The sequence below is a fragment of the Lactuca saligna genome, chromosome 8 (assembly GCF_052625555.1).
Source record: "Lactuca saligna cultivar CGN05327 chromosome 8, ASM5262555v1, whole genome shotgun sequence".
Taxonomy (NCBI): Eukaryota; Viridiplantae; Streptophyta; class Magnoliopsida; order Asterales; family Asteraceae; genus Lactuca; species Lactuca saligna.
Window position 1 is genome coordinate 9346467 of NC_136424.1, and position 18067 is coordinate 9364533.

Sequence of the window (18067 nt, forward strand, 5' to 3'; positions counted from 1 at the left end):
AATTATTTATGAGTAAAGATTACTATCTTGTGTTAATCGTTAACTATTGTTTCACCTTTCCATGTTTTACTTCCAGAATAATTAGATTGTTCAAATTATCCACGTTCTATCATACTTTGGACGTAAGTAATTAGCCAAGATTGTCAAGAATTGGTTTATAGATTGTCTAAGTGTTTATACATAGCAAAGGTTTGTTGCAACATTCATGAGTACTCTTGAAACAAGATTTAAGTATCAGATTAAACCCACATTCATATGAATAACTTCATGGAATCTATCACAGGTGATTGCGAGATTGTAAAAACGTAAATTTTCAAAACAATTTTTCATTTTTAAAACATACGTTTACTCATAAAATAATGTAAAAACATAATGTATCAAATGTTATCATCACAAAACATATTCCAGAATCTCAAAACATAAACTCCACGAGTGTGTACGAATGATGCCACCACCTTCCCGCGATCATCACTAGTACCTGAAACACATAACACTACAACTGTAAGCATAAATGCTTAGTGAGTTCCCCAAAATACCACATACAACACATACACATTTCCAGGCCATAATTCTGTGAGATCTTCCAATCCAGGTGTCTCAGGGGACTTCCATCCCGAGTTTCAGTAGACCTTCCGGTCCTACCCGTATTGACCTTCCGGTCCATGTAATCTTGACCTTCCGGTCCTTATCATACATAACATACATATCACATACATATCACATAAAAGCATATATCACATACATGTCATATCATACAAGACCTTCCGGTCACACATAGGTACCCTTCAAGGTACAATATAGTGAGAAGACTCACCTCAGATATCTCGGATAATCTCGCACACGTATGCACTGATCTAGCCTCCGCTTAAACACATAAACAATTATCTCAAATCAATAATGGCTCTCCATGCTATACTAGTCTCTTTCATGGCCTCTAAGAAGGCTAAAAGACCATTTTACCCTTCAAATGGTCCACACATCTAATTGTTGACCAAACCCTAAAAGTCAACAAAAGTAAATGGTCAACTTTGACCAGACTCGCCGAGTGCACTCGCATGACTCGGGTAGTCCATGCATGTCCACTTCGCCCCTGGTCCTCACTCGACTCGTGGAGTCAACTCTACACTCAACGAGTTATCACAGGTAGCGAATCGCGGGGCAACCCGACTCGACTCGTCGAGTCCACTTATGAACTCGGCGATTTGCTTCCATAATCACAGTCAAATGACCTTATGAGGTCAAATCCGTTTCTCTAATCTATAGATCTGACTTCCCCACGACCAAAAACCACATAAAGGTCGAAACTTGACTCACATGCAATGCACCCAAAGCTTCTTTTGGTGAAATAACCACTAAAATGGCTACCTAGGTTCATAACTAAAAAGGGATGGCATAAAGCATAGCTATAAGGACTCTCTGGACCTCTTGAGGTCTAGATCTAAGAATCATTTGACCTTGGGACCTCATCCACTCCAAATTCAAGCCAAAATAATGCATATAGAAACCCTAGATTCAACTAAACATCATAATCAAGAGATTAAGCACTGATTGATACCTCCAACAACTTCCTCTGATCAAATAGAAGTAGATCCAAGCTCCCCAACTCACATAGCTTGTCCTTTATCCTTTCTTCTTGCTAAATCACACAAGAAATGGTGGATTAGCCTTCCTCTTGCACCACAAACGATCTCTCTGCTCTCTAGGGTTTCTCAAGGGTGTAGTGGCTTCAAATGAAGGCCATAAAGGCCTTTAAATAGGGCTTTGGCCTTGAGATTTAGGGTTTCACTTTACAGCGCGGACTCGACGAGTCCACACATCAACTCGTAGAGTTCGGTCATTAATCCGGATAACAATTCGCGATCCTAGTCGGCGAGTCTGAGCGTTTACTCGTCTAGCCTCTTCATTAAACTCAAATAGATAATTAAAATAAGATACCTGGGAATCCGGATGTTACATTTCTCCCCACTAGAATCAGACTTCGCGCCTTGAAGTCTCATTCTACAAACAACTCTAGATGTAGCTTCTGCATCTCCGCTTCCGGCTCCCAAGTCAACTCGGACCCTTTTTGATGCTGCCACTGAACCTGCTCCAGTGGCACTTCCTTGTTTCTCAAAACCTTGTTCTTCCAATCCACCACCGCGACTAGCCTCTCAGCATAATTCAAGCTCGCATCCACCTGCATATCTTCCAATGGTACTATCGCCGACTCATCGGCTATACAGTTCCTCAACTGGGGCACGTGGAAGGTATTATGGATCTGGCTCAACTCCGTAGGTAGCTCTAAGCGATATGCTACCCTGCCCACTTTAGCGATCACCCTGAACGGACCAATATACTGGGGCCCCAGCTTGCCCCTCTTCCTGAATCAGATCACTCCTTTCCAGGGAGATACCTTCAGGAGTACGAAGTCCCCTACCTGAAACTCCAGATTAGATCGCCGTTTACCCGCATAACTTTTCTGACGACTCTACGCTGTCAACAACCTCTGCCTGACCTGCTGTATCTGCCCCGATGTCTAAAGCACTATCTCAGTGCTGCCCATCACTTGCTGCCCTACTTCTCCCCAGCAGATGGGAGTCCAACACCTCCTCCCATATAACAACTCAAAAGGAGGCATACCAATACTCAAATGGTGGCTGTTGTTATAGGAAAACTCAGACAACGGCAAGTACGTGTCCTAACTTCTTCCGAAGTCCAATACACATGCTTGAAGCATGTCCTCGAGCATTTGGATCGTCCGCTCACTTTTCCCGTCAGTCTGTGGGTGGTAGGCGGTACTGAAATGCAGTCTTGTACCCAACTCCTCATGGAACTTCTTCCAGAACCTAGAAGTAAAACGCACAGCTCCATCTGACACAATCGAGATCAGTTCACCATGCCGCGATACCACCTCCCTCACATACACCTCAGGCATCCTCTCTGCGGAAGAGCTCTCACTGATAGCAAGGAAGTGAGCGCTCTTCGTCAACCGGTCAATGATCACCCAAATTGCGTCAATACCTGTCACGGTCCTCTGCAATTTGGTGATAAAATTCATAGAGATTTGTTCCAACTTCCACTGGGGAACCTCAAGTGGCTGCAACTTGCCGTGTGGATGCTGGTGCTCGGCCATAACCCTGCGACAGGTGAAGCACCTCTCAACAAACCACGCCACATCCCTCTTCATACAGGTCCACCAGTACTTTCTCTTCAGGTCCAAATACATCTTAGTGGCCCCGCGATGGATCGAGAACCTCAATCGGTGTGCCTCCTCCATCAAAGTGGTATGTGTCCCGCCTGCATACGACACCCGAATCCGACCCTGAAAGGTCATAAGCCTGCAACTATCGGTAACGAACTCAGGTATCTGCCCAATCACCTGCTCTCTCTTGCGGTTCTCCGGTCTCATAGCCTCTGCTTATGCCACCCAAATGGCGTCTAACACCAGATTCATCGCTGTCAACCACATACACATGTATCGAATCGGGGCACTCTCCTCCCTACGGCTCAGGGCATCAGTTATAACATTATCCTTGCCCGGGTGGTAAAGGATCTCACAATCGCAATCCTTTACCGAATCCAACCATCTCCTCTGGCGCATATTCAGGTTGGGTTGATCCATCAAATACTTGATGCTCTTATGGTCCGTGTATATGGTACACTGAAACCCATACAGATAGTGACGCCAGATCTTGAGGACGAACACCACTTCCCCCAGCTCCAGATCGTGGGTGGGATACCTCATCTCATGAGGCTTCAGCTGCCTCAATGCATACGCTATCACATGCCCTTTCTGCATAAGCACTGCACCCAACCCTGATATCGATGCATCGCAATACACCATAAAATCCTCCATCCCTTACGGGAGGGCTAACACCGGAGCCTCACATAGTTTCTGGCAAAGTGTCTCAAACGAGGTCTGTTGCTCCGGACCCCATGAAAAATCAACACCCATCTGGGTCAACCTGGTGAGAGGCTCGACGATCTTGGAGAAATCTTTGATAAATCTCCGATAGTAGCCGGCCAATCCTAGAAAACTCCTGATCTCGGAGGGTGATCTCGGCACCTCCCACCTCATAACCGCCTCAATCTTGGCAGGATCGACCAAAATCCCATTTTGGTTGACGAGATGCCCCAAGAACTGGACCTCCCGTAACCAGAACTCGCACTTGGAGAATTTGGCATAAAGCCTCTCCGACCTCAATACCTCGAGAATCTCTCTCAGATGCTCCTCATGCTACTCTCTGGATCTTGAATACACCAAAATACCATCAATGAACACGATCACTGAGTGATCCAACATCGGCCTGCACACCCTGTTCATGAGATCCATGAACGCCGCCGATCCATTGGTGAGCCCGAAAGGCATCACCACGAACTCGTAATGCCCATAACAAGTTTTGAACGTCGTCTTCTGGATATCTTCATCCCGAACTCTCATATGATGATACCCAGATCTCAAGTCAATTTTGGAGAACCAATACGCCCCTTGCAACTGATCGAACAGGTCGTCGATCCTCGGTAATGGGTAACGGTTCTTGACCGTCAACTTGTTCAACTCCCGGTAATCAATGCACATCCGGTGTGAACCATCCTTTTTCTTGACAAAAAGGATCGGCGCTCCCCAAGGGGAACTACTCAGTCTAATAAACCCCTTCCCCAGCAGCTCCTAAAGTTGCGATGATAACTCTTGCATCTCTGGCGGCGCAAGGCGATAAGGTGCCTTGGCGATAGGCGCTGCCCCCGGAACCAAATCGATGCGGAACTCTACCTGCCTCTTGGGAGGAACACTCGGTAACTCCTCGGAAAAAACATTTGGGAATTCGCGCACTATCGGTACATCATCCATCGAACTTGGCCTCCCAGTGGCCACTCGTGTGTCCATCAAATAGGGTACAAACCCGCTGCAGCCCTGCTGTAAACTCTGCCTCGCCCTAGCAGTCGAACAGAATGCTGAATTAGAACGGGTATCCTCGCCGTACACCGTAAGTACTCCCCCACTAGGGTCTCGTAACGTCACCAACTGTCGCTCGCAGTCTATAACAGCCCCAAACCGGCTCAACCAATCCATGCCCACTATAATACAAACGTACCCCATCGCAATCGGGACCATATCAATCAGGAGCTCAAAACCGAAGATCTCGAGTACAAAACCCCGAATCACCTTAGTAGCATAAACCGCTCGCTCGTCCGCTATGGAAACCCAAAGAGGTCGACTCAACGCCTCTCGAAAAATACTGATGTGATGAGTAAAAGCTAACGACATAAAGAATCGACTCACACCCGATGTCTCTGAAATACAATCATAAAAAATACAGGCGTGTACCAACCATGATGTCTCTGAAATACAATCATTAAAAATATCAGAGACCCGCTCGAGCATATTAGCACTCGATAACTCAACCCTACTTGTTCCCTAGTACCCAAAGGATTCTTACATGGGCTGCGCACTGATCCGATGTCTTCAGTAGTACGGATCCTATACTACTGCCCACACCGCATCAGTATTCACCCCAAGTCCTCCTCCTTGGATACTAGATCACAAGTACTCTACTTCTCGCTAGCATAGGCTACCCTTTGGTAAACCTTTCGTAGCTCCTCATTGCTACCTACTCACTCGCAAGCATCTCATAGCAGCAGGAATCCTCCTAGGCTAAGGCATCACAAATCAGGCCACCCTAGTCCTAATATGAATACCTAGCCTACTTAGCATGCATAACATATCATAACATAACTCTTAACACATAATATAAGGGTATTTTGGGAAATCACCGTTTGGGCGATGGCTGATCGTACACACTACTTTGCTCTGCTCATTTCAAAACCTTTTTATTCTTTTAGAAAAATTGTTTGATTTATGAAAAATTTCTCAAATCCTCAGTCTGAGTTCAGATACACCCGAAGGTACGTGCATCCGAATCCCTCAAACCAAGACTCTAATACCAACTTGTAACAACGTAAATTTTCAAAACAATTTTTCATTTTTAAAACATACATTTACTCATAAAATAATGTCAAAACATAATGTGTCAAATGTTATCATCATAAAACATATCCTAGAAACTCAAAACATAAACTCCACGAGTGTGTACGAATCATGTCGGCGCCTTCCCGCGATCATCACTAGTACCTGAAACACATAACACTACAACTGTAAGCATAAATTCTTAGTGAGTTCCCCAAAATAACACATACACATTTCCAGGCCATAACTCTATGAGATCTTCTGATCCATGTGTCTTAGAGTACTTCCATCCCGAGTTCCAGTAGACCTTCCGGTCCTACCCGTATTGACCTTCCGGTCCGTAACCTCCTGACCTTTCGGTCCATGTCATCTTGACCTTCCGGTCCTTATCATACATAATATACATAGCACATACATATCACATAACATCATATAGCACATACATCTCATAGCATAAAAGACCTTCCGGTCACACATAGGTACCCTTCCAGGTACAATATAGTGAAAAGACTCACCTCGGATATCTCGGATAATCTCGCACACGTATGTACTGATCTAGCCTCTGCCTAAACACATAAACAATTATGTCAAATAAATAATGGATCTCCATGCTAGACTAGTCTCTTTCATGTCCTCTAAGAAGGCTAAAAGACCATTTTACCCTTCAAATGGTCCATAAGTCCAATTGTTGACCAAACCCTAAAAGTCAACAAAAGTCAACGGTCAACTTTGACCAGACTCGCCGAGTGCACTCGCGTGACTCGATGAGTCCATGCATGTCCTCTTCGCCCCTGGTCCTCACTCGACTCACTGAGTCAACTCTACACTCAATGGGTTATCATAGGTCGCGAATCGCGGGGCAACCCGACTCGACTCGTCGAGTCCACTTATGAACTCAGTGAGTTGCTTCCATAATCACACTCAAATGACCTTCTGAGGTCAGATTCGCTTCTCTAATCTATAGATCTGACTTCCCCACGACCAAAAACCACGTAAAGGTCGAAACTTGACTCACATGCAATGCACCCAAAGCTTCTTTTGTTGAAATGACCACTAAAAAGGCTACCTAGGTGCACAACTAAAAAGGGATGGCATAAAGCATAGCTATAGGGACTCTCTGGACCTCTTGAGGTCCAGATCTAAGAATCATTTCACTTTGGGACCTCATCGACTCCAAATTCAAGCCAAAATAATTCATATAGAAACCCTAGATTCAACTAAACATCATAATCAAGAGATTAAGCACATATTGATACCTCAAACAGCATCCTATGATCAAATGGAAGTAAATCCAAGCTCCCCAACTCGCCTAGCTTGTCCTTTCTCATTTCTTCTTGCTAAAGCACACAAGAAATGGTGGATTAGCCTTCCTCTTGCACCACAAATGATCTCTCTACTCTCTAGAGTTTATCAGGGGTGTAGTGGCCGCAAATGAAGGCCATAAAGGCCTTTAAATAGGGCTTAGGCCCTGAGATTTAGGGTTTCACTTTACAGTGCGGACTCGCCGAGTCCACGCATCGACTCGTCGAGTTCTGTCATTAATCCGAATAAGAATTCGCGATCCTACTCGGCGAGTCTGAGCGTCTACTCGCCGAGTCCCTTCATTAAACTCAAAATATATAATTAAAATAAGATACATGGGAATCCGGATGTTACAAAGACAATAATATAGTATAATCTTCAAACCGAGATATATGAGTTGTTGTTTACAAGTTGGTTGTGGATTGATAATGCGTAAACGCATTAGTAACTTGATGTTATAAAATGTGTTGTTTTGTACGATTTAATGAGTAAATAGTACAAGCATATAAGTCAAAGTTTATCTGTTCCTTTTATCCTAAGAGGGTAAAAGCGATATCTTGGGCCCCTCGATGATTTCGTGTTGATTTATGTGTCGGGCCCGACCAAGACTGAATTCATGTGTTCAATTAAGTTCTATGTCAAACAAATCAAAAGTCGGGAAACAAACTATTGGAAATTGAGAATGATTATGTTCCATGTCTTTGTCCACACGATATTTTGTAGAACGGAGGATTATATGATCCCTTATCTAAAGTACGCATCATTGACTAGGTCAAAGTTAAACAGTGGCTTTTGAGAGCTATGATTGCTAATCGGATTTTGAAGTCGTACTTGTAGTTATAGTTATTAGACTTATCCAACTTGGAGACTGTTGGATTAGGTGTCTAAGCCCATAATTATAATTGGTATGTACTTGACCCGATAGTAGCATGGTCCTTTTGCGTTGTCTTCACCATAGCAATATGATAAAATGAGTTTTGGAGAAATAAGTTAATTAATGATTTATTTATATATTATAAGAAAAATATATTAATTGAGAGATCATATTATTTAATTAGTATTGATCAGAAATTAATTTGGAATTAATTTAGTGATCAAAAGAGACTGATTAAAAGAACGGGGACTGATTATGTAAATCGGTAATAGTTGTAGTTTGGGCTAATGGACCCTATTGATAAGGGGTGGATGAAAACTCTATGGGAGTCTATAAATATTTCATAAAAAGCCTTTCATGTGGGGGTCCATACGTTGCTTAGGGTTTAAGAAAGGGAAATTAAGGTTTCCAATTGAAAACCCTAGCAGCTCAATTATATAAGGAACCCCTACGTTCTAGTTTTCGGCTATGCTTTCTTAGATGAACCCTTTGTATGAAAATTATGAAGCTCCATAACCTTCTCCTTCTTCCTCATTGTTAGTGGTGTTCGTGACCCCATTATAGGTGCAACAATTGAGGTACTAAGCTCTTGAAGGTCAAGATCAAGCAATCAACAAGAAAGGTAGTCTTCTAACTCTTATTTTATTTATTGAATCTGAAAATATGTATGCTAGAATAGGGTTTATCTTTTGAAAATTATTATGCATGTATAACTTGAGAAAAACCTAGATCCAAAGCAAATAGGGTTGCGTGTGCACGATAGGAATGTTGTAATGCTTAAAAACCCATCATGTATGTATGCTTAAATGATTTGTATGTTGGGCGGGCACCGTTATGCGATTTTGGGCGGGGCCTGTTATACTCAGTGGGCGGGGACCGATATACGAGTTTGGGCGGTGCTTGTTATGGCTTGATAAACTCATTATGTGGGGCCCATTATATGTTTGTTTATGTATGGTATGTGGTATTTTATGGAACTCACTAAGCTTTGTGCTTATGATTTTCAATTTATGTTTCAGGTACTTTAGGAACAAAAGGGAAGAGACTGGGATGATTGAAGAGCACGCACCACTTTTTTCCACATTTTGAGATTTACACTGATATGTTTTGATGTAGTAACATAATTTATCTTTTAGGGTTGTATGACAATGTTTGGATTAATGTTTTTATTAAATCAAACATGAAAGTTTTGGGTCTTATTTTTGGGATGTTACAAATCTACATTACTACTTAGTTATTTTAGTTACTTCTTGTTTCCCTCTTGTATATAATTGAATTAAAGAAGTTTTGAATAACAAGATATGGTAAATTAGAAACTCTTTCTCTCATTACAATAATATCCACACATATACATTATATTTATTGATGGAGGGCAATCAAACAACAATCTAATCTATTCGACTTTCAATCTTAACTCTTTAAAGTCTCTATTTAAGATTTTCTCTTGATCAATCTTAACAATCTCCCACGGCCTCCTCTCCACACTACTCAACCTTTCCCTAACTTCCCCATAACCATGTCCAATCATTAGCATATCTATGGCCAGAAAACTTCCCATAATCAAGCCAAAGTTTGGATGGCCCAGACATCTCGGTTTCATTTTTCACCTCAAATAGCGTGCAAGAAAATATTCTGTAACGCCCGAATTTTCAAAATCTATTTTTTTCATTTTTAATTAGCCAAACATTCCCATAAAAGGTGAAGTAACAGTAACCACTATTTTCAAAATTCATAACATTAACATTTTATTCAAAACATCAGAGTGTCCAATCAAAACAAATGTCGGAGAGTGCGTGCCGCGCCATCAAGCCTTGCCCTTGTCGTTAGCCTCAGATGTACCTGAAACAAATCAACAAATTGTAAGCTAATGCTTAGTGAGTTCCCCAGAGCATACCATACACACAATCTACATAAACACATATCATAATAGCTATACAAGCCACATATACCACATAAGGCATGCATACAAACATGTAAGGAAGCCATGGAAACCATTGAGCATCTTACTCCGGGTGCCATGGGAACCCCCACATGGTCTTAGCCCAATGCCTCGGGAACCCCCAAGGTCTTGACCTAGGACGCAGGGAAACCCTCCAAAGTCTTACACCTAAGTTCCTTGGGAACTACCCGAGGTCTTTAGATAGGATGTCGTGGAAATCCTCTAAGGTCTTATACCTAAGTGCCCCGGGAACCCCCCCAGGTCTTCCATACAAATATCACAGATACAACTAGCATATCACATTTCACATAATCCACAAGCATGTATGTGGTAAATAATGGGTCGGCCTTTGTGATATCTTCATTTTATTTACTTATTTTTATAGTTCATTTTAGCACATTTCATTCGCATTTTAGTTAATTTTCATGCATATTTTCCTTTTGTAATTTTATGACCATTTCGGGTACTTTCTAGTTTCTTGAGCATTATTACAGTTTTTTTGGAGAATAGCGGGGTGGGATTTTAAGGGCAATGGAGATTTCAAGCTTGATGGATATGGAGGTGATTCATGGAGTGGGCTTGTCAATTGCTTGAAGGCTTGAAATATTTGAAATTTAAATTACAAGGCGCGTGAGAATTTTCAAGTGTGCGGAGATTGATGATCGGGAGTTTGCGGAAGTTTTGAGTGATCTGGAGAGGAAATTTGGGCTCAAATAGATGAAATCTTGAAGAAAAATGGGCTAGAAGCTGATTAGATTCAAACTGGGCCAATGGAATAGTTGTGGGGTCCCAAGACTTTAATAAGCCCAAAAATTCATCACACTCACGTGGCTCGGGTAAGGTTTCCATGCGGCCCACGTGGATTCCTGAAAGGGCAATTTCGGGATTTTGTTGAGAGATCTATATTGGGAAGGTTGGTGTGACTTTTTAGCCTTATCTTGAAGATCTGATTTGGAGACATTCTCTCTGGAGTTTTGGAGCACTTTGAAGGCCAAGAACCCTCATGAACTTCATCATTTCACCTCTTGATTCTTGTAAAAGGTTTAGTATAATATTCACTAACTTTGTTTCTTTGATTTTAGCCATGCTTGGACAAACAAAACTTGGTTGACTTTTGTTGAATCCTTTGAAATTTTGTTGAATGTTGAAGAATCCATGAACTTGTGTTTGAATCTCTATGAAAATGTTTTGTGTTTTAACATCTTATCACTACTTGTATATTTTTATTCATGAGTTTAAATGTGTTTGTGGTGATTAGTTAGCTAATTTCTTGATTAAGTAAATGATCTTCAAATTAGCAAGCAACAAGTGATTTTTATGTTAGTTTTACATCACACAATCATAAAAACATTTTCTCCAACATGATAGTGGAAGCTTTTGACTCCTCTTGGATTTGGTGACTTTTTGGTTCTTAATGTTAGTTTTACATGCTTAATGGAAATTGTGACGTTGACTAAGGAAATTGTTATAAGCTTCTCTAACCATTTTAACAACTAAGAAAAGTCTAGGTAATCTCAAGCTTCTTGGATTACTATAGCCCAATTAAGGATTTTAAACAAGTATTGCACCATTGGATTCTATTGATATGTTTATCAAAAGTCAAAGTGAGGAACCTTTAAGTCAACTATTTCTCCCTTATTGATTTTACATCAAAATCTTGTTTTTGTTAAATTATCCATTTAAACCTTAGTTTAGTTTTAGTTTATTTCAAGTATTTCAAAAGACCAAAACCCCCATTTTTTATTGTTATTTAACAAGTATTTTTACAAAGAGATTTTCATTGAGTAACAATTTGAACCAGTCTCCGTGGATTCAAACCCTTTACCACTATACACTATTTTACTGTAAAATATTTAGGGTAGTAATTTTGTTGGCATTGACAACCACTACTTGGTGCCTTCGACCCATTGATACGATGAGGAGACTCACCTCTGTCTGCTGAATCCGAATGCTAAGAAATAATACAATTAAGCCAAGTTAAGGTCGGATATAATCCAAATTAAAGGAACCAAACCCCAAGTTTGTTCTAAAATGGCCCAAAAGTATTCCTTTGCTAATGGGCCCAAAGTCCATGTTCAAATTATTAATGGGCCTCATGGTGTAATAAGGCCCAACCATAGGAACCATGGCCCAAAACAGATAAGTTGGCCGACTAACTCAAAGTGTGACCATGCCTAATGACTAGTTAAGTCCTAAAGGCTTACAAGCCCAAAACATGTCTGAGTCCATCTAATATGCGTACACCTTGCGTACCACCCTAGTACGCGCAACATACTGATTCCCTGAGTTGTACGCGCTATGCACTCTAAGTTACGCCCAAAATACAAACAGATTAAGCACTTTCTTCCATTAAGTGCTTAATATTCGATGTTCTAATGTCCAATACCAGATCTGAGCTCATTAAGACGTCCTAGGGCATAAAGTTGGCAACTTTATGCTCTTGCATGCTATACGGGACTTAAAAACTTCATTCTTCACATTAGGACTTCATATAAAGATTCAAACTCATGTCTGGAGTCTAGATACTCTTCAAGCTAGCACCTTTATGCATCTAGCATGCTCACAAAGTTCAGATCTAACCATTTCAGCCTCTAGAGTTGATCAACTCTCAAGAGAAGTTCTAAAACCAACTAAAAGGACCAAATAGAAAATCCTAGCTGGATCTAATGAATAAGATGGCAATATCAAAGCTTTATTCCTCCAGAAGCTCTTCAAGGTTAACTAGATGCATATCCTTGAAGCCCAATGCCACTCTAAGCTTGCTTACCAATTCCTTCTTCTTGAATGGACACTAAAATGGCCACGAATACACTCTTTAAGCTCAAAAACAAACTCACAAGGTATCTCTAGTGTAGAAGAGCGAATTAAGGCTATGGAGGTTGACTCGGGTTTGGTCTAAGAAGCTTAAGGGTGTTTAAATAGGTGTCAAGTCCGAGAATTAGGGTATCCGCCCTCTGTCGCGTACGCCCTGCGTACCTATACGTACTCCCTGCATATGCGGCCACCTTCTGCGATCATGCATCCTTAGTACGCTAAGCGTACTCCTAGAGTACGCTCCGCGTACTAAGGGACCTTTTATACAATCTTTTCCTTTTAAAGAGTCTAAAGAGTCATACCTGATTTGGAGTGTTACATCTTCAATCCCCTGTTGAGTCATGAGAGGTAATAGGTTGCTGATACCATATTAAATCTATAAGAATGTAATTCATTAAATCAAATGATGTGATACAAAGGATTTAAATAAATTATATTTTTACATGACATCCTTTAGTTTATAATAGATTTACTTGATATAGTTCAATGTATATTAGAAGTGTGCTCACGCAAAACAGCGACGATAAATAATTGTTTTGGCGAATAGTTTTCTTATAGGGAAATAATTATTTCATTTTATTATTAGTTATTAGGTAAAAAACTACTTTTAAAGAAAATATTTATGTTTAGACATTATATTTATATTGCATGTTTATACATTTAATGTGAATAATTAATATTGATGTCTAGTTTGGGAAATTTATATTAATTTATATACATGAATTTAATATTTAAAAATAGTTATTTTGCTCCAAATTAAATTTCTTAATAACCTTCCTTAATTCAAGTTTTCAAAATTTTGGCAAGTATTAATGATATTTATGCATAATTGATTTGTACAAAAAACTTTAGAACTTATACTTCTTAAAATTCAAAATATGACTAATATACTTTATAATATAGTATAAGATAAATACATAACTAATGGGTCGTTTGATAATTGTCATATAAGTTAGAAATAACTTGTTAGAAGTTCTGACTAAATTAACTTCTAACTGAAACTTGTTATTTGATTAACATCTGACTGACTATACAAAATAACAATATTACCCTCACGCAACATTTTCATAAGAACCATTTTTATTGTCAACCATAAGAATCATGCTTCCATTTTTCTTGTAGTCTAATAAAAAGAAAATACACCAATTCTTCACATTTTGATAAGAACCCAATTCTATACAACACATAAACATATAAAAAACAAAATCAACATCCAAACACCATTTTTATAATCAAACCAAAATTACAGCCTTTTTCTCAATGTAAAATGAACCAAGTGTCATAGTTGGACATTATATTTCAAGATCATGCGAAATCACAGGAACAACAAGAAAATCACAGGAACAACATCACAAAACAACAACAAAAACAAGTACAACAATTAGAGAAAATTATAGTTAGCTTTTTAAAAAGAATGACATTTACCAATCATTCAATAACTAGAGCAAGCTTTCCAATCCTGCTTGTCTAAATAAGTTGTAAAAATCTTTGTGATTGTCTTCTTGAATCAACAAGAGGGAAAACTATAAAAACAAATGGTTTAAAGATTAAATTTAAACCCTGGAAACTATAAGAATGATTGTCGTGGAATTGCAAAGAAATTGATCAATTAATCAGGGGGATAGTTATTCGGAACAATTCTATAAACCCACAAAAAGAGTTCGAATCTTAACTTTGCAAAACCAGAATCCAAGTCTTGTGATTTCTAAAATCCATGGTGGAAAGTCAAACCAGGATAGAAATCAATTTCAAAAACAATTCCATGAATCTAAATAAAAAACAACTTCATTAATCGCAAAGAGACATGAATCAAATTAAAAAAACAATTGAAGGAGATTAATGGATAGAAATCGATTTCATGAATCAATTTAAAAAACGATTTCATGAATTGAGAAGAGGCATGGACCGGGAAAAAAGCATGGTGAAGAATTTTACAGGAGATGGAAGAAGTCCCCGATAGAAAGAAGCATGGTGAAGAAGGCACCAACGATGGAAGAATGGAGGCAAACTCGACGAAGACAGAAGGGGGAGAGGAGAAACGATGGAGGTTGTCGTTCAGAATTGAGCGTTCATCAGGGAAAAATTGGGAAATGTTCAGTTAGCCTCATTTTTACCTTGGACAGAGTCAAACAAATATCTGTGTTTTACTCAAACCTAACAAAATTGTAAAGAAACGTAGTTAACGAGAAATAGATTGGTAATATGATTTAAAATGTAACACTTGATTGATTGAAAAAATGATATTAGAAACTTCAAAATAACCACTTCAAATATGTTCAAATATGAATAGAGAGATTTTTTTTATACAAATTAATTATAAGAAAAAAAAAAATACACATTATATAAAACACAAAAAACTTGGTCACTTTTTTTAATTAACAATCTCACTATAATATACTTACTTTGGTTAAACATCCTTGAATTTTTTTTAGAAATTTCACTATGAGTAATTCAAAATAAGGTGATTCATCAGTTTATTGCTACCTCTACTTGTTATAATAGAATAATGGGATATATATATATATATATATATATATATATATATATATATATATATATATATATATATATATATATATATATATATATATATATATATTGCATCATCACGATATATGTATGTTGCTTATAGATATAGAGAAAATGACTTATGGCTCCAACGAAGTTTTCAAATCATTCAAAAATCTCAACCATGTTTTGCTTATTCAAAAAATTCAACGAATTTAATATTTTGTATAAAAAAAACTCAACTAAGTTATAATTTTGTTCAATACTATGTAAGTTAAATAAGAGAAAATGACGTGACTTATTACCATATCCGAAAATAAATTGTAAGGTCAACCAAGTTTTCAAAACAATAAAAAAACTCCAATCATATTTTGTTTGTTAAAAAACACTCAAGGAATGAATTTTCTAAGTACAACAATACATTGACTTTTGTACATAGCTTCATAAAAAGTTTTTTATTTAAAATTATGAAATGTCTCGTAAATAAGAATAAACAAATTAATGTGAGATCCCAAATTGTGTAATTACTTTAATATCACAAAATATTTTAGCAATTCATAATAGTTTATTAATGAGATAATTATACTAATTCAAAAAACATTTCTTACAACGAGAAAACGTAAGGGTTGTAAGATCTCAATTTCAAATGTTGAGATGATTGATAAGATACAAAGCATTGCTACTCCGCCTTGCAATATTCACAATACTGCTCCTGATCTTCTTCTTCACCGCTGGACTGACTTTCTGGTCGGAAAATTCATCAATGCAGGTATACACGTCGGTGATGGCGGCACTGGTCCAGGTCTGTGCATTGGAAATCGCGAATCTCTTGTTAACAGAGGAACCAAGGCTAGAAACTGCTTTCAGGGAGTCGGTAATTTCATCAATGGAGTCCTTGAGCTCTTCGATGCAGTCTTTGAGGATGGCGGCGTCTCCCTTGCTGATGTTCTTGCTCTTGGCTAATTTGGAGACGGTGGAGCGGGTGGCAGATGCGGATTTGACGGTGGCGGAGAGGGCTTGTTTCACCAGTCTAATGGGGTTTGATTTGACGGAGTTGGCATAAGGGAGGAGGGAGGTCAAGCAGACGGATGGGTAAGTGGTGGCGTTGCATGAGGTTTTGACAAAATTGGTGTAGGCTTGGGTGGTGGTACTGGTGGTGGTGGTGGTGGATGACTGTGGATCCGCGGCCATTGACATTACCATTGCCGTGGCCATGAAAATAAGAAACAAAAGCGAGAAGAAGTTGGCGTGTTCCATTACTGGTTGTTCGGGTGATGATGATGAATTGAGGATGTTGAATTCTTACAGATTTGTTGCTTAATTTATAGCGACTTTTCCCAGGGGATTTGAATAAATATATTTTTCAAGATTAATTAGATAAAAACATTTTAATACTATCTATCTGTCTTCACATAAAAAACTTATTATCATTAAATATTTAATATAACTTTTTTTATTAAATTATATATCTATTAAATGTATTTATATAACATAAGAAAATTAATATATATATATATATATATATATATATATATATATATATATATATATATATATATATATATATTATGGAAATGATTCTTAACAATAGTAAACTAGCAGATTTTTTGGCAAAAATGGTCCCTAAACTATATTTGGATATTTTGTGTCAATATCTACATTTTGTGTTTCAGGCGCCTCGAAATATCTTCCGTCCTTCCAGAACTCTCTATTACTATCCACAGAAACTCACCGCCTCAAACCACCTCCTTTCTGTGGGGTGATCACACTGGTTAGGGTATTACTTCCCGATCCTTCTACCATCTTCCTTTTATCCCTGCTCCAAATCATAGACGTCTCTTTCTTCATCATCTCCCCCTGGTTCTCCATTGTGGTATGCTGATCTTTTGTTGCTCATTTCTATTGATATCCATGTTGAGGCTATGATGATATTGTTCTACATCTAACTTCTCCGAGCATCGGGTTCCGGCGAAAGGTGAAATACAACCCATAACTTCATAGGGCAGCACAAATGGTGTTGCAGCCATGACGGTGTTTGATCCCCTTTCTCCAGTTCCAAACTTGCAGATCTGAGCCTCTTATCCAAATTTTCTTTGTGTAAACAACTCCACTCAGATAAGATGACGCAATTTTAGAAGATGGTTTTTAAGGGTGGTTGCCCTCTTGAAATCGAAGTCCAATTTTGACTTTTTTAGTCATAGAAGATGGTATTTAAGGGTGGTTTCCCTCTTGAAATCGAAGTCCAATTTTGATTTTTTTAGTCAAACATTGTTCATCGTAGCTGATGAATCTTCATAGAAATCAACACTCCTTCAGAGCATCTCGAATATAAAACCTTTTTCCATTTTCCATTTTCATTTATGCTCTTTGTTTTAAAAACCGGTTTATGCAGTTTTTTGGTGGGTATGAACAATGAAGAGGCTGTGATGATGAATTCGTATGAGTCTGAGTGGATTTGAGCAAAGTTAGAGGTAATCTGCATCTTGGCGTAGCAACTCCGGTGAGTTTGCAGCCATGGTGGATTCATCCTCTTTGCTCAATTGTTTACAAATCTGAGCATCATTATATTATCCGTATTTGATTATGGAATATGTTATATCAAATCTTTCTGTTCATTGTTTCTTACTTTCATATATAATTATATATAATAGCATAATACTATAAAAAATCTACGAAATTATAGAAT

At 38.6% G+C, this 18067-nt stretch overlaps 1 pseudogene; it reads right to left on the reverse strand.

Moving 5' to 3' along the window:
* Positions 1 to 16010: 16010 nt before the first annotated feature.
* On the reverse strand, positions 16011 to 16661 carry LOC145012626 (pectinesterase inhibitor 11 pseudogene; annotated as a pseudogene).
* Positions 16662 to 18067: the final 1406 nt, after the last annotated feature.